The 14,775-nt window shown below is 47.4% G+C and overlaps 1 non-coding gene across 1 annotated transcript; it reads left to right on the top strand.

Annotated features, from left to right (window-relative positions):
* The first annotated feature begins 12,369 nt into the window (after nucleotides 1-12,369).
* LOC116476028 (small nucleolar RNA SNORA68) lies at nucleotides 12,370-12,497 on the top strand. Its single transcript, XR_004250100.1, has one exon. It is a non-coding gene; the product is annotated as a small nucleolar RNA SNORA68 (small nucleolar RNA).
* The last annotated feature ends 2,278 nt before the right edge of the window (nucleotides 12,498-14,775 follow it).

Raw genomic sequence — 14,775 nt, 5'->3', positions numbered from 1 at the left:
TCAAAAAAACAAAACAAAACAAAACAAAACACAAAATTAGCTGGGTGTGGTGGGGCATTCTTGTAATCCCAGGTACTTGGGAGGCTGAGGTTGAGGTTGCAGTGAACTGCGATCGCGCCACAGTACTCCAGTCTGGATGATAAAGTGAGACTCCACCTCAAAAAAAAAAAAAAAAAAAAGTCTTTAGGCCAGTGTGATGGCTCATACCTATAATACCCTGTGCTGGTATTGTTTGAGGCCAGGAGTTGGAGACCAGCCTGGTAAACATAGCAAGACCTCGTCTCTCCAAAAACAATAAAATAAGCCAGTATGGTGGCATGCACCTGTAGCCTCAGCTACAGGGGAGGCTGAGGCAAGAGGATCCCTTGAGCCCAGGAGGTTGAGGCTGCAGTGAGCCATGATTGCACCATTGCACTCCAGCTTGGGCCACAGAGTTGAGACCCTATCTCTAAAAAAAAATTAAAGTAATAAAATATCTTTACATTCGTGTATCGCTTTATAGTTTAGAGTGTATTTTACATATTCCCTGTGTGCCTCTCATAATCCTCCAAGACGAGGCAGCTATTAACTCATTTTTATGGATGAATAAGCTGAAACATGCAGAAATAACTTGCTAAAAGTGGAAACAACCCAAATGTCTATCAGCTGATGAATGGATAAATAAAATATATTCATACAATGGGATATTATTTGTCAATAAACAGGAAGTAGTCATATATGTTGCAATATGGCTGAGCCTTGAAATTATGCCAGGTGAAAAAAGCCAGTCACAAAAGACCACATTATTGTATGATTCCATTTATTTGAAATGTCCAGAATAGGCAAATTTGTAGTAACAAAATAGATTGGTTTCCTAGGGCTGGGGGTTGGGGGGAAATGGAGAGTGACTGCCAATAGGTATGGAGTTTCTTTTGGGAAGATAAAGAAGATGTTCTAAACTTGATTGTGGAGATGGTTACACGACCAAATATACTAAAAACCATCAAGTTACATACTGTTTTTTTGAAACAAAGTCTCACTCTGTTACCCAGACCAGAGTGCTATGGTGTGATCTGGGCTCACTGCAACCTCCACCTCCCGAGCTGAAGTGATTCTTCTGCCTCAGCCTCCCAAGTAGCTGGGATTATAGGCATGTGCCACCACAACCAGCTAGTTTTTGTATTATAGTAGAGACGGGTTTCACCATGTTGGCCAGGCTGGTCTCGAACTCCTCACCTCGAGTGATCCCCCACTGCCTCAGCCTCCCAAAGTGCTGGGATTACAGTCCTGAGCCACCGCACCCGGCCGAGTTATATACTTTAAATGGATGCATTTTATGCATTGTGAATTAGATCTCAAATTATCATTGGAGACATGAAGGATGTCTCAAACACAAACAGAGCAAGTTAAACACTGTTGAACTTGGATAGATTACACTGATATCAGTACAATCACTGCCACAACTGTGCTGTGTTCTCCCGCTATCTTGGACTGGAGGCAGCAGCTTCAGTGCGATAGAATCAAGATTAATAGGGTCAAGGGAATTAGTGATAGCCCACCATTTGGCCAACAGCATTAGTGGTCTCTGTTTGGTAATATCTATTCTGTGGAGATGGATGTACCCAATAAAGTTGGGGGACAGAGTCACTGGCCCACAAATCCCAGGTAATCACATTAAGAGATCCAGCCTGCTCTGCCTAATGTTATTACTTTCTCCCTGTGGAAAGGAGAAATATGACACTCCAGGGGACTACGATCATTGTTTACTCAGTCAATCAACATTTATTGAGCACCCACAGTGTGCAGAGCTAGCATCAGACCAGGATTTAAAAAGTAAAAAGTTCTTCCCCTGAGGGATCTACAAGATTAATGAAGTTTCTGCCCTCAGGGAGCTCGGAAACTGCTGGGGGAAAAAGTCTTCGGTTTCAGGGCTCTCCCAGTCAGGTGGGGAAAGGAGAAAACCACCCAGAAAAGCAATGTAAAGATACTCACAGCACTACACTCTGACCAACTGAGCTAACCGGCAGCCCTAAGGACTCTTAAAAGATAAGGGAAGTCGTCCTGCAAATTAAGGACTTGGCAGCTGTGGGACCTCAGTGTTAAAGGTGTTTTGAAAGCCCAAGTTAAGGATGTTAGACAAGTGTGCTTTGGAAGAGGCAGAGAGACAGAGATGGCAGACAGACACGGGGAATTATTCTGAGGTTCTCTGCAAAGGCAGAAGGAGAAGCAGTACCAGAATGCAAAGGACTTGTAAGCAAAAATACTAGAACCTAAAAAGAAATCAGTTTCTGTCCTGAAAGACACCATAACCTAGTTGAGCCACATTGACAAGCTTATTTGCTAACAAGGGGTAGGGTAAGGGTGGGGAAGGATTGTGTTATGAGGATATAGGAGTGGCTCAGAATCCCAGGTTGCAAGTCTCCCAGCACTGCACTCGGCCATATTTCTTAAACCGCATGTGAATCTATAATTATCTCAAAGAGCATGTTGAGATGAGGGAATTGCAACCACGTGTGAGGTGAGGGTATAGTGTTCTAGTGGGGCATAGTGAGAGACAAGGCTCCCGAGGCTGTAGGGGACAGTCCATTCTTTCAGTGGTTGTTGGTGTCCCTTGACTTGTGGCATCACTCCAAAACCTGCTTCCATGGCCACAGTGCCTCCTCCCTATGCCGCCGCCTCTCCTCAATGTGTGTGCTCTGTGTGCCCTCTTATAAGGACATATGTCATTGGATTTAGGGCCCAGTTGGCTAATCCAGGATAAGTCTTTTCTTCAAGATCCTTAACTTAATCACCTTTTGTCATATAAGGCATTACTTCTTCACTATATAAAGGGTATGATAAGCCTGTGCAACGTGGCAAGACCCCTATCTACAAAAAAAGAAAATCCAGGCTTGGTGGCATGTGTGGACATCACTTTTTGGGTGGGAGGGCACCACTCAACCCACTACAGAAAGGTAGGGGCAGATAAATGATTACTAGGATTCTGACCCAGCCAATCAAGATAGAACACACAGAAGAAACAGCAGCCTTCAGGGAGCGAAGTTCAAGTTTTAACTGAATTTGAGGGTCTTGTAGGGATACTCAGTAGGCAATGGGATAAATGTTTCAGCAAAGAGCTGGGTTGGAGCTGCAGGTTATTCCTGACATGAGTGGCATAGCTGAAACCAAGAGAGTGGATGAGCAAATCTGGAGAGAAAAGATAGGGCAGGCTGAGGACAGACCCTGAATAATGCTAACTTTAGGAGTCAGGCAGGGGACCAGAAGCCATCCATGAAGGGAAGAAAAACCAGGAGAAAATGGGCAGCCTGAAAGCCAAGCAAGAAAATAGTTTCAGAAAATGAGTTCAATAGTGTCAGATACTAGTAGGGCAGGACTGGAAAAAAACCTTTGATTTTAGGAACTTAATGTTGACAGGCAGATAAGCTTTTTTCTCTCTTTAAAAAAATTTATTCTCATTAAAGAACACTTGAAATGCATGAAGTACAAAACTTAAGTATAGTTACATCAACCAAACACAATTATTAGCATTTCCATCCATTTTTAAAAACATTGTTTTGAGTCAGGGTCTCGCTCCGTCACCCAGGCTAGAGTGCAGTGACACGATATTTCACTGCAACCTTCACTTCCTGGGTTCAAGTGATCCTCCCACCTCAGCCTTGGAGTAGCTGGGAACTGCAGGCATATACCACTACGACCCAGTACATCTAGTTGTTTCTATATATAGGTGAGCTTGTGAGTTTTTTTGGGTTTTGAGACGGTATCTCACTCTATCTCACCCAGGCAGGAGTGGTGTGATCATGGCTCACTGCAGCCTCAACCTCCTGGGCTCATGCAGTCCTCCCTCAGCCTCCTGAGTAGCTGGGACTGCAGGCACATGCCATGACACTTGGCTAATTTTTTTTAAAAAATTTTTGTAGAGACAGGGTCTTGCTATGTGGCCCAAGCTGGGCTTGAACTGGCCTCAAGTGATCCTCCTGCCTTGGCTTCCCATAGTGCTGGAATTACAGGTGCAAGCCACCATGCCTGGCCTAGGTGAGTGTTCTCTTTTTTTTTTTTTTTTAAACACAAACAGAACTAGGTGAGCCTTCAAGGAAAGAAAAAAGACTATGTGTGCATGTGTGTGTGCATGCCCGTGAATGCCTGCCTTGATTTCCAACACAGACATCCTCCTTTAAATCCTCCCTGAGCTGGAGACTGACTTGTGGCCCCTGGGAGAGTGTGTGGGGGTGTGGAGAAGAGTGACCTCCGGACCTGGGTACTTTCCGGCCCCTCCTCCCATGGAAGCTGCTGCACCGATTTGGCCTGTGCAAACACCAGGCACTTTTCGCTGGGTCAATATTTCACATCCGTTGTCAGGGTCTAATCCATCTTCAACATCTGTTCCCTGGGATGTTGTGCTCTGCTCTGCCACCTATGACCCCTCATGGTCTTTGTCCCCAGAAGAGGATCTCTACAAGGTCCCCAGGGCTTTCTCCAGCTTGAGGCTGCTCGGTTCTTCTCTTTTTCTCCTCTTTAAACCCTCTCACCTTTGCCTGAGCCAATAATCTCCCTCAAATTACAGGGAGAAGCCTCCTCTGTCTGGAAGCCTTCCCTGGCTCCAGAACACAGAGGGACGTGGTAGCTGCTGTTGTGTAGAATTCAGCAAACCTCACCTGCCAGTGGGTCCAGAACATGTTCTGACCCAGTGTCCTGCTTGCCACCTTGTACTTCCTGACTGCTGCTTCCTGCTGTGAGCCTGCTGGAGCCCTGGGGACACACATTTACTTGAATAACATCTCAAAATAGACTGGGAAGACAAAATGTACTACAAGGGGCCGGGCACAGTGGCTCATGCCTGTAATCCTAGCACTTTGGGAGGCTGAGGCAGTCGGATTGCCTGAGCTCAGGAGTTCAAGACCAGCCTGGGCAACAGGGTGAAACCCCATCTCTACTAAAATAGAAAAAATTAGCCAAGGGAGGCAGCGGGCACCTGTAGTCCCAGCTACTGAGGAGGCTGAGGCAGGAGAATTGTTTGAACCATGAGGTGGAGTTTGCAGTGAGCCAAGATCACGCCAAGGCACTCCAGCCTGGGCGACAGAGCAAGACTCCATCTCCAAAACAAACAAACAAGAACCCAAAATATGCTATAAGGTGTAACTAGAAATTGTTTTCAAGATCGGTGCTTTTGCACCATTGATTGGATGAGGCAACCAAGTGCATTTATTTTGATGCATGCCTGTCTTGTTCCTCTAATCAGCTCCCAAGAACAGGGACAGACTGGGCGTGGTGGCTCATGCCTGTAATCCCAGCACTTTGGGAGGCCGAGGCGGGCAGATCACCTGAGGTCAAGGGATTGAGACCAGCCTGACCAACATGGTGAAATCCCGTTTCTACTAAAAATACAAAAATTAGCTGGGCATGGTCGTGGGTGCCTGTAATCCCAGCTACTTGGGAGGCTGAGGCACGAGAATCACTTGAACCAGGGAAGTGGAGGTTACAGTGAACCGAGATTGCACCACTGCACTCCAGCCTGGGCTACAGAGCAGACTCGTCTAAAAAAAAACAAAATTAGAAGAAGAAGAACAGGGACAGATTTCTGTTCATTCTCCTCAGTGCAAATCTCTGGCCCCAGCTTTCCTCATCGTTATTCAAACCCAACATATATTTGGCATTTATTATAAGCAAGTGCTGTTATTAAACCCATTTATAGATGAGGGAGCCAAGGCTTAGCAAGGATAAAGACTTGAAGGCCGCACAGCTGCAGGAGGCCAGGCTGGACCAGGGTTTATGTTGTTAACACTAAATTGTTTGGAGAAACAGCAAACCCAGCTGTGGGGGAATGGGAGCGGTGGGTGTGGAGCCTGAGGCTAATTTCCTCCCACTCAGCCATTCTGTCCTCTCTGCAATAAAATTCATAGTCCAGGAAATTCCCTGCAAGTGACAATGACTCTTAAACTTTCCTGAAGATAAGAATTGCTGGGCCACAGCCTCCCTCACTGCTTGCCATCCCTTCAGCTGATGGTCAGTAACTCTTTCTTTGCCAGTAGCCTGCCTGGCCTTCCAGTTTACCAGAGAGGCCCTGGTGACGAACCAGGCCCACCTCTCATCTTCCGGAACCCATCCCTGCCGCCTCACCCAACCCCGCCCTCCTTCCCTCTTCCACTCTGGGAGTTTTTGCAGTTCATCTGCTCAGCCAAAGAGAAGCAACTGCTAATGTTAAGCCAAAATTTGGGTCGGGCCAGGAGGCACCTTTGAAATAAAAAATTTACTCGGGTACAGGAAACAGCTATAAATGATCTTGGAAATGCAGGCACTCCATTTCCTGGTTACACACTCCAGGCAATGCCCAACAGAGCATCTGAAGGGGCCTTGTTTATCAACTGTCATGGATTCAGGAAGCCAAACAGACCTGCCTGTTACCAAGGTGTCTCCTGCAGGCCCCTGCCTCCAGAAATGACCACCCCTGAGATGAAAACTTCTCTTGGGAAGAAACTGAGAATGAGCTTTTACAATTTGCTCAGGGCTTCCCACTCTTTGTTTCTGGGACATTCTTCCTGTAGCCAGCTTCAGTCCCTGTTAACACATAGTTAACAACAGGATTATTTTTGTTGTGTTCCACATCTGCTGTATATAATCTCCTTTTATTTTTTTCTGAGTTAACTTTGTTTTATTTTTTCTTTTTTTTTTTTTCTGCTGACTACCTACTTATCTGTCATAACTTTGTTTTTATTGTGGTAAGAACACAACGTGAGATCTAGCTTCTTAACAAAATTTTAAGTGTAACATCTCCTTTTAATTTGGATAAAATAGTAGGTATTGGGCCAGGTGCGGTGGCTCATGCCTGTAATCCCAGCACTTTGGGAGGCCGAGATGGGTGGATCACCTGAGGTCAAGAGTTCGAGACCAGTCTGGCCAACCTGGTGAAACCCCGTCTCTAATAACAATACAAAATTAGCTAGGTGTGGTGGTGCGCACCTGTAATTCCAGCTACTCAGGAGGCTGAGGCAGGAGAATCGCTTGAACCCAGGAGGCGGAGGTTGCAGTGAGCCAAGATCGCACCACTCACTGCACTCCAGCCTGGGCAACAAGAGCAGAGCAAAACTCCATCTCAAAAAAAAAAAAAGTAGGCATTGAGTGCTTATATGGTAAGCACTGTGTTAAGCACTTCGTATTTGATTATTTTAACCCCCACAGCAAAACATTAATCGTTAATATCTGATAATTAACAAAGGTATTAATAAACCCATTTCACAGATGGGTCACGGAAAGAGGCTGAGTAAATCACGCACAGTCATACAGAGTTGGGATTTTTTTTTTTTTTTGACAGAGTCCTGCTTTGTTGCCCAGGCTGGAGTGCAGTGGCATGATCTCAGCTCACTGCAGCCTCTACTTTCTGGGCTAAAGCAATCTTCCAACTCAGCCTCCTGAGTGGCTGAGACTACAGGTGTGCACCACCATGGCCTGTGAATTTTTGTGTTTTTTGGTTGTTGTTTTTTTTTTGAGACAGAGTCGGGGTTTCACTATGTTGGCCAGGCTGGTCTCACCCACCTCGGCCTCCCAAAATGCTGGGATTACAGACGTGAGCCACTGCGCCCTGCCAGAATTTTTGTATTTTTTGTAGAGACGAGGTTTCACCATGTTGCCCAGGCTGGTCTTGAACTCCTGGGCTCAAGCGATCTGCCAGCCTCAGCCTCCCAAAGTGCTGGGATTACAGGTGTGAGCCGCCATGCCCTGCCTACCGAGTTGGGATTTGAATTCAGGCAGTCCAGCGTCCGAGCTCTTGCACTTAATTACAGATGCTCTGTGTTTCTTTCTAGTTCTCCTTTCTCCAAATGGGATCATTCTACCTCTGTAAACCTGTCCTTATGACTTCCCTTTGAGTCAGGAAACCTAGTTCTGATGCCAAAGACCCTGAATAGATTTATATTAGGGACCAGAACCATGGAACGTTCCCTTTCCATCACTTAATTCAATCTCTGATGAAGTCCACACCAGTCATTCCCCCTGCACAGCCATCTTGCTCATATCCTTCTCAACAAAGTGGCTCCTAACCCTATCTGGAGGACTGGATAGCCATTCTGGCAGAACAGTGGCCCTAGTCACAAGGGAAAAAGGAACCCCTGTTTGCAAAGCAGCTGTATTTGCTAAGTAAGACACTTTGACAGGCTGAGCATGGCCTGTAATCCCAGCACTTTGGGAGGCCAAGGCAGGCAGATCACTTGAGGTCAGGAGTTCGAGGCCAGCCTGGCCAACATGGTGAAACCCCAGCTCTATTAAAAATACAATTAATTCACTGGGTGTGGTGGCAAGTGCTTGTAATCTCAGCTACTCAGGAAGCTGAGGCAGGAGAATTGCTTGAACCTGGGAGGCTGAGGTTGCAGTGAGCCGAGAGATCACACCACTGCACTCCAGCCTGGGAAACGGAGTAAGACGCCATTTCTTAAAAAAAGAAAAAAAGACACTGACAAAATGCCTTTTAAGGAAATGATATTTGGGGAGATATGCTGTCAGTAGTTTTGATAGGAACTCAGCATTGAGTTCCTACTGAGGAAACAGCAGAGAACATCTGTGAACATCTGTGGTTGGGTTCTCCTTCATGTTCCACCTCTTTCACATACCTCATACACCCCTGCATCCCTCCTGCCCATCCTCTATTCCATTTGTCCTGTCATTTTTTTTTTTTTTTTTTTTTTTTGAGACGGAGTCTCACTGTCGCCCAGGCTGGAGTGCAGTGGTGCGATTTCGGCTCACTGCAGGCTCTGCTCCCTGGGGTTCACGCCATTCTCCTGCCTCAGCCTCCCGAGTAGCTGGGACTACAGGCGCCCGCCACCTTGCCTGGCTAATTTTTTTTTTTTTTTGTATTTTTAGTAGAGACGGGGTTTCACCGTGTTAGCCAGGATGGTCTCGATCTCCTGACCTCATTATCCGCCCGCCCCAGCCTCCCAAAGTGCTGGGATTACAGGTGTGAGCCACCGCGCCTGGCCTGTCCTGTCATTTTTGACCCTGAGTTTTGACAGCCCCAAACCTTGTCCCTCCATAAAGTGGACAGGCTAGAAGGTCATCATGGTGAAGAGCCCAGACTCTGGAACTAGACTGTCTGGTGGCAACTTTAGACAAGTCACTCAACCGCTCTTGGCTTTGGTTTCCCCATTTGTAAAATGGCATTGACAATTATAGTCCCTGCTTCAGCTAGATGAGTTAAAATGGGTAGAGCATTTAGAGCAGCGCCTGACACACGCTGATTGTAAGCACTCAATACGTGTTCTTCCCTGCCACCTGATTAACAGCTTTGTGAAATTGGGCAGGTCACTCTGAAAGAGGGTATGATTATGATGTAGTGATTAAGAGCACTAGGTTTGACATCAGATGCCCTTGAATCTTGACTTTTTTTTTTTTCTGGAGACAGGCTCTCATTCTGTCACCTAGGCTGCAGTACAGTGATGCAATCTCGGCTCACTGCAGTCTCAATCTCCCGGGCTTAAGTGATCCTCCCACCTCAGCCTCCTGTGTAGCCGGGACTACAGGCATGCGTACACGACACTTGGTTCTGTTCTTGTCTCCCGTCCATTCCACCCCCGAGCCAGCAGTCCCAGGAGACACAGCCTCTTCCTATTCAGTATCTCCCCCATATAGGAGCTTAAGTAAACGAAATACCACCACCCCTCTCCCATCTTACCTTGAGATTAGGAAAGACTGTGGTTGAGGGCAGCCTGTGTTACTGAATGTTATCTTCGCGGGGTTGGCTCCAGAGCCCTCAGCAGGAAGAGGGACTGGACCTGCAGCCTCAGACTCAGCATGGGGACTTATAATGAGCAGAGTCCTGAGCCCTCTGGTGGGGAGTCTTGGGTTCCATTCTGCTTGCTCCTTGCAGGCCCTTTCCAAGAAGTCAAGGGCCCTTGACACTTAAAGGAGTGCCCACATCATGTCAAAAATACTAAAATGCACTCATATACCACAGAATTTTTTTTTTTTTTGAGATGGAGTTTCGCCCTTGTCGCCCAGGCTGGAGTGCAATGGTGCAATCTCGGCTCACTGAAACATCTGCCTCCCAGGTTCAAGCAATTCTCCTGCCTCAGCCTTCTGAGTAGCTGGGATTATAGGCATGAGCCACCACGCCTGGCTAATTTTTGTATTTTTATTAGAGATGGGGTTTCCCCATGTTGGTCAGTCTGGTCTCAAACTCCTGACCTCTGGTGATCCACTTGCCTCGCCCTCCCAAAGTGCTGGGATTACAGGCGTGAGCCACCGTGCCCGGCCTGAAATGTGGTTTATACATAAACTATATATACAAACTGAGTTGAGTTGCAATTGGTTGAGATTTTGTTTTGTAGCCATTTATTTCAATATTTATCCAATGCCATTTTGCAACTGTCTTTTTTATTTTGAAAACAATAACTTCTTTCCAGGTTTCAATAATAAGCCCTAGCCCCTAAGCCATTGTGTCTAAGGGATGGGCCAGCAGTCCCTCCAGTGCCTAGGTTGACTTGGTTAGATTCCCTGGTCCCTGAGCTTGTCAACTCCAGAGCCCATGTGAACCATGCCCACCCTATCTATTCATCCACCCATCCATCCATCCGTTTGTTCATTCGTCCATCTGTCCATCCTTCTATCCATCCATCCACCCACCCATATCTCTCTGAGCTATCTATGGTAGAAAAAAAGCAACTTGGGCAGAGGCTAGAGAAGACAAGCATGGTGTGAGACTGCCCTCTAGAGATTGCTCCCGGAAAGTGCAGGTAGGGAGCTCCCTCTTTCAGGCTAAGATCAACCCCACCACTCGTTCACTCATTCACATTTATTGAGCAAGTACCTACCTATACCCGGCACCATGTACTTACCTGTTCTGGGAACAAAAGACAAATACAAAGGGAAACACCACACGTCCCTGTTCTCCAGGAGGTCACCATGTTGTAGCAGTGACTGCAAACACATAAACAAATGATTACTGTTCTGTGCAATGACTACTGGAGTAGATGTGCACCAAGTTCTATGGGAGCAATGAAGACAAGGAAATAAGTCTGGGGCAATAGGGGAAGTCATCACAGGGAAGGTGGCATTCAAGATGGGCCTTGAAGGATGTGTAGGAGTTTGCCATGCAGTGCTGGGGAGGAAAGGCATTCGGGGCAGAAGGAATGGCAGTGTAGAAATGCAGGCTTGTTGAGGGCCAGCGAGAGGTGTGGCAAAGCTGGAGCATGCATAGTACTGAACAGTCAAGACCCAGCTAGAGAGGCAGGTGGGGCCAGATAGTGAAACTCCCACTCAAAAAACAGGAAGTGAGCCAGGTGTGGTGGTGCTCACCTGTAGTCCCAGCTACTCGGAAGGCTGAGATGGAAGGACTGCTTGAGCCCAGGTGTTTGAGGCTGCAGTGAGCTATGATCACACCTGTGAATAGCCATTGCACTCCAACCTGGGCAACATAGTGAGACTCTGTCTCATAAAAAAACGGAAAACAGGCCATGCCCAGTGGCTCATGCCTGTAATCCCAGCACTTTGGGAGGCCAAGGCAGGAGGATCACTTGAGGCCAGGAGTTCAAGACCAGCCTGGGCAACATAGCGAGACTGCATCTTTACAAAAAAAAAAACAAACATTAGCAGGTCATGGTGGCATGAGCCTGTAGTCCCAGCTACTTGGGAGGCTGAGGTGTGAAGACCACTTGAACCCAGGACATGAAGGCTGCAGTGAGCCATGATCGCACCACTGCACTCCAGCCTGGGTGAGAGGGAGAGAGACCCCGTCTCAAAAATAAAACAAAGCCGGGTGCGGTGGCTTATGCCAGCACTTTGGGAGGGTGAAGTGGGCAGATCACCTGAGGTCAGGAGTTTGATACCAGCCTGGCCAACATGACAAAACCCCATCTCTAATAAAAATACAAAAAATAGGCTGGGTGTGGTGGCTCACGCCTATAATCCCAGTACTTTGGGAGGCCGAGGCGGGTGGATCACGAGGTCAGGAGATCGAGACCATCCTGGCTAACACGGTGAAACCCCGTCTCTACTAAAAAATACAAAAAAATTAGCCAGGCATGGTGGCGGGTGCCTGTAATCCCAGCTACTGAGGAGGCTGAGGCAGGAGAATGGTGTGAACCCGGGAGGTGGAGCTTGCAGTGAGCCGAGATTGCGCCACTGCACTCCAGCCTGGGCAACAGAGCAAGACTTCGTCTAAAAAAATATAAAAAAATACAAAAAATACAAAAAATAGCCGGGTGTGGTGATGGGCACCTGAAATACCAGCTACTCGGGATGCTGAGGCAGGAGAATAGCTTGAACCTGGGAGGCGGAGGTTGCAGTGAGCCGAGATCGCATGCTATTGCACTCCAGCCTGGGCGACAGAGTGAGACTCCATCTCAAAAAATAAAAATAAAAAGCAAAAAATAAAATATATAAAACAAACAAAAAACAAAAGTAGGACATGTCACACTTAAACTTAAGACTCTTTTTCTTGCAGCAGTGGTTTAAACAGAGGAACAAACAGGAAGATCTTGTCACCTTTGAGGGGCTGTGGTTGTGCCCCTCAAAGTGACTTTGGAGGTTCTACACCACTCATGGTCACCCAGTCGCCCAGTTAATCCCAAGTGGGGGCTCCCAGGCAATTGCTGTGCCTGACAGAATGTGCCAGGTACTTGATATGAGGTTTGTCAAATGCCCAGATCCCAGTGATTGCAGTCACCCTGCCCTCTCCCGTTTTCTGCAGACCAAGACGCGGGCACCCAGCACCGCACCTGGGCCCACTTCATCCAGATCATGAAGGTGGAGGAGACTGCAGCCAGCAAGTGCAACCGGCCAGCAGTCACACAGCTCCATGACTCCAAGGTTGAGTTCCTGCTGCCTCACTGGGTCCTCTGTGGCCAGCAACAAGCCACGTGTCACCACCAAGAGGCCCGACATCTTACAGGTGAAGGGCCCTCTCACCCTGGGTCTGACCAAATAAACTCCTCAAGAACACCAAACCAAACCAAACAGGACATGATGCTCTGACCAGAACTCTGTGCCAAACAAGAGGGAGGCCTGACCCAGCCATTCAGAGATTCTCCGTGGAGGGAGAATCAGGCATATCCAGGACCAGGACCTCAGACACTGAGACACAGTACCTGCCTCTCAGGTGGTCTCAGCTGAAGACATTAGTGCTGAGATGATGAGGCCAGGGTGGGTGGGGAACTTTCAGGTGGGAGTAGGGGTGAGACAAGGGAGCAGAGCATGCTGAGAGGAGCCAGGAGAGCTTCCAGAACACCTGTGGCTCTCCTGTCTCCCTAACAATTCCTGCTTCACTCAAGTTTCCTTCCTGGACAGGAATCCTGTCTTCACCATCAACTGGCTGCGAGACCTTGAGAAAGTCACTTAATGATGCACTGGCTGGGTGAGGTGACTCATGCCTGTAATCCCAGCACTTTGGGAGGCCAAGGCAGGAGGACCACTTGAGCTCAGGAGTTCGAGACTGCAGTAAACTATGATTATGCCATTACACTCCAGCCTGGGCGACAGAGTGAGACTCCATCGCAAAAAAAAAAAAAAGTAATGGAAAGCCCATCCTTAAGCTTTTGTAGGATACATAGTGGCCCAGCCAAAGACTGGATTTAATAGCCGTCCTTGCAGCTAGTTGTGGCCATGAAACTAAGTTCTGGCCAATGGGAGGTGAGCAGTAGGGAGTCGTGCAACTTCTAGATCCCATGCTTAGAAGGAAGAAAGTTGCTTGCTCTTCATTTTTCTCCTTCCTGCTGATTGAGAAGTGGTAACACCTGGCATAGCCACCTTAGCCACAGAGATGGAAGCCACATGTTGAGGATGGCAGAGTCACTCTGAAAACCCTGGGCTGCTCACCTCTTACTGCTACATGAAAAATAAATGATCTTCTTTCGGATCTATCTTACCTAAGCCACTGGATTCTGGCGCCTCTTTGTTATAGCAGATTACCATGTACCTTTAATTAATGCAGCATGTTTTTTTAAAATAATCCTTTCCTGTTAGAAAAGTGGGCAAAAGGCATTAGGTGATGGTTTACTCACACAAAAAAGGGCTACAAATGGCCTTTACATATGTGAAAATATGCTTAACTTCACTTAGAAGAGAAATGCAAGTTAAAACCACACTATGAGACTATTTCTCATTAATCACATTGGCAGAAATTCAAAGGCTCAACCATACACTCTGTGGCAAGGCTGTGTGGGAAATAGGTATTCTCATAGTTGGCTGGTGGGAGTGCAAAATGGACCAGGCGCAGTGGCTTACGCCTGTAGTCCCAACACTTTGGGAGGCCAAAGTGGGAGGATCGCTTGAGGCTAGGAGTTCCAGGCTGCAGTGAGCTAGGATTGCACCACTGCACTCTAGCCTGGGCAATAGAGAAAGACCCCAACTTTAAAAAAATCAAAAAATAAAAAAAATTTAAAGAAAAACAGAAGAAAATAAACGTATCAGAATTGGCACTATCTTCCTCCAAGAGGGCAAAAGCTTGTCCCCTTGCTCCATGAGGGGAGTATTTCATGCTCTGGAACTCCCCATGGGCTCAGGCTGCATCTGATCTCCAAATGAGATTAGATCCTTGCTTCCCCTTTCCCTGCTTCCCCCGCTTCCCTTATGTCCTGCTCCGGAGAACGGTCTGTCCATCAATCACTTGCACAAGCATCCCGGTTTCAGGCTGTGCTCTAGTGAACCCAGCCTAAGATACACGACGCTTACTAGCCAGTCAATAGCAAGGAAATGGAACGGCCAGCACTCGCTTCACGCTCTGCCTCTGTGTGAGTTGCCGACACACAGAACATCACAGAGGAGGAACACCAGGCCCAAACCGATGAGTGATTAAGAAGTAAGAAGAAAACATGGTTC

The sequence above is a fragment of the Hylobates moloch genome, unplaced genomic scaffold (genome assembly GCF_009828535.3).
Source record: "Hylobates moloch isolate HMO894 unplaced genomic scaffold, HMol_V3 SCAFFOLD_10, whole genome shotgun sequence".
Taxonomy (NCBI): Eukaryota; Metazoa; Chordata; class Mammalia; order Primates; family Hylobatidae; genus Hylobates; species Hylobates moloch.
Note: the sequence above shows the minus strand (reverse complement) of the source record. Positions and strands in the feature narration are given on the sequence as shown.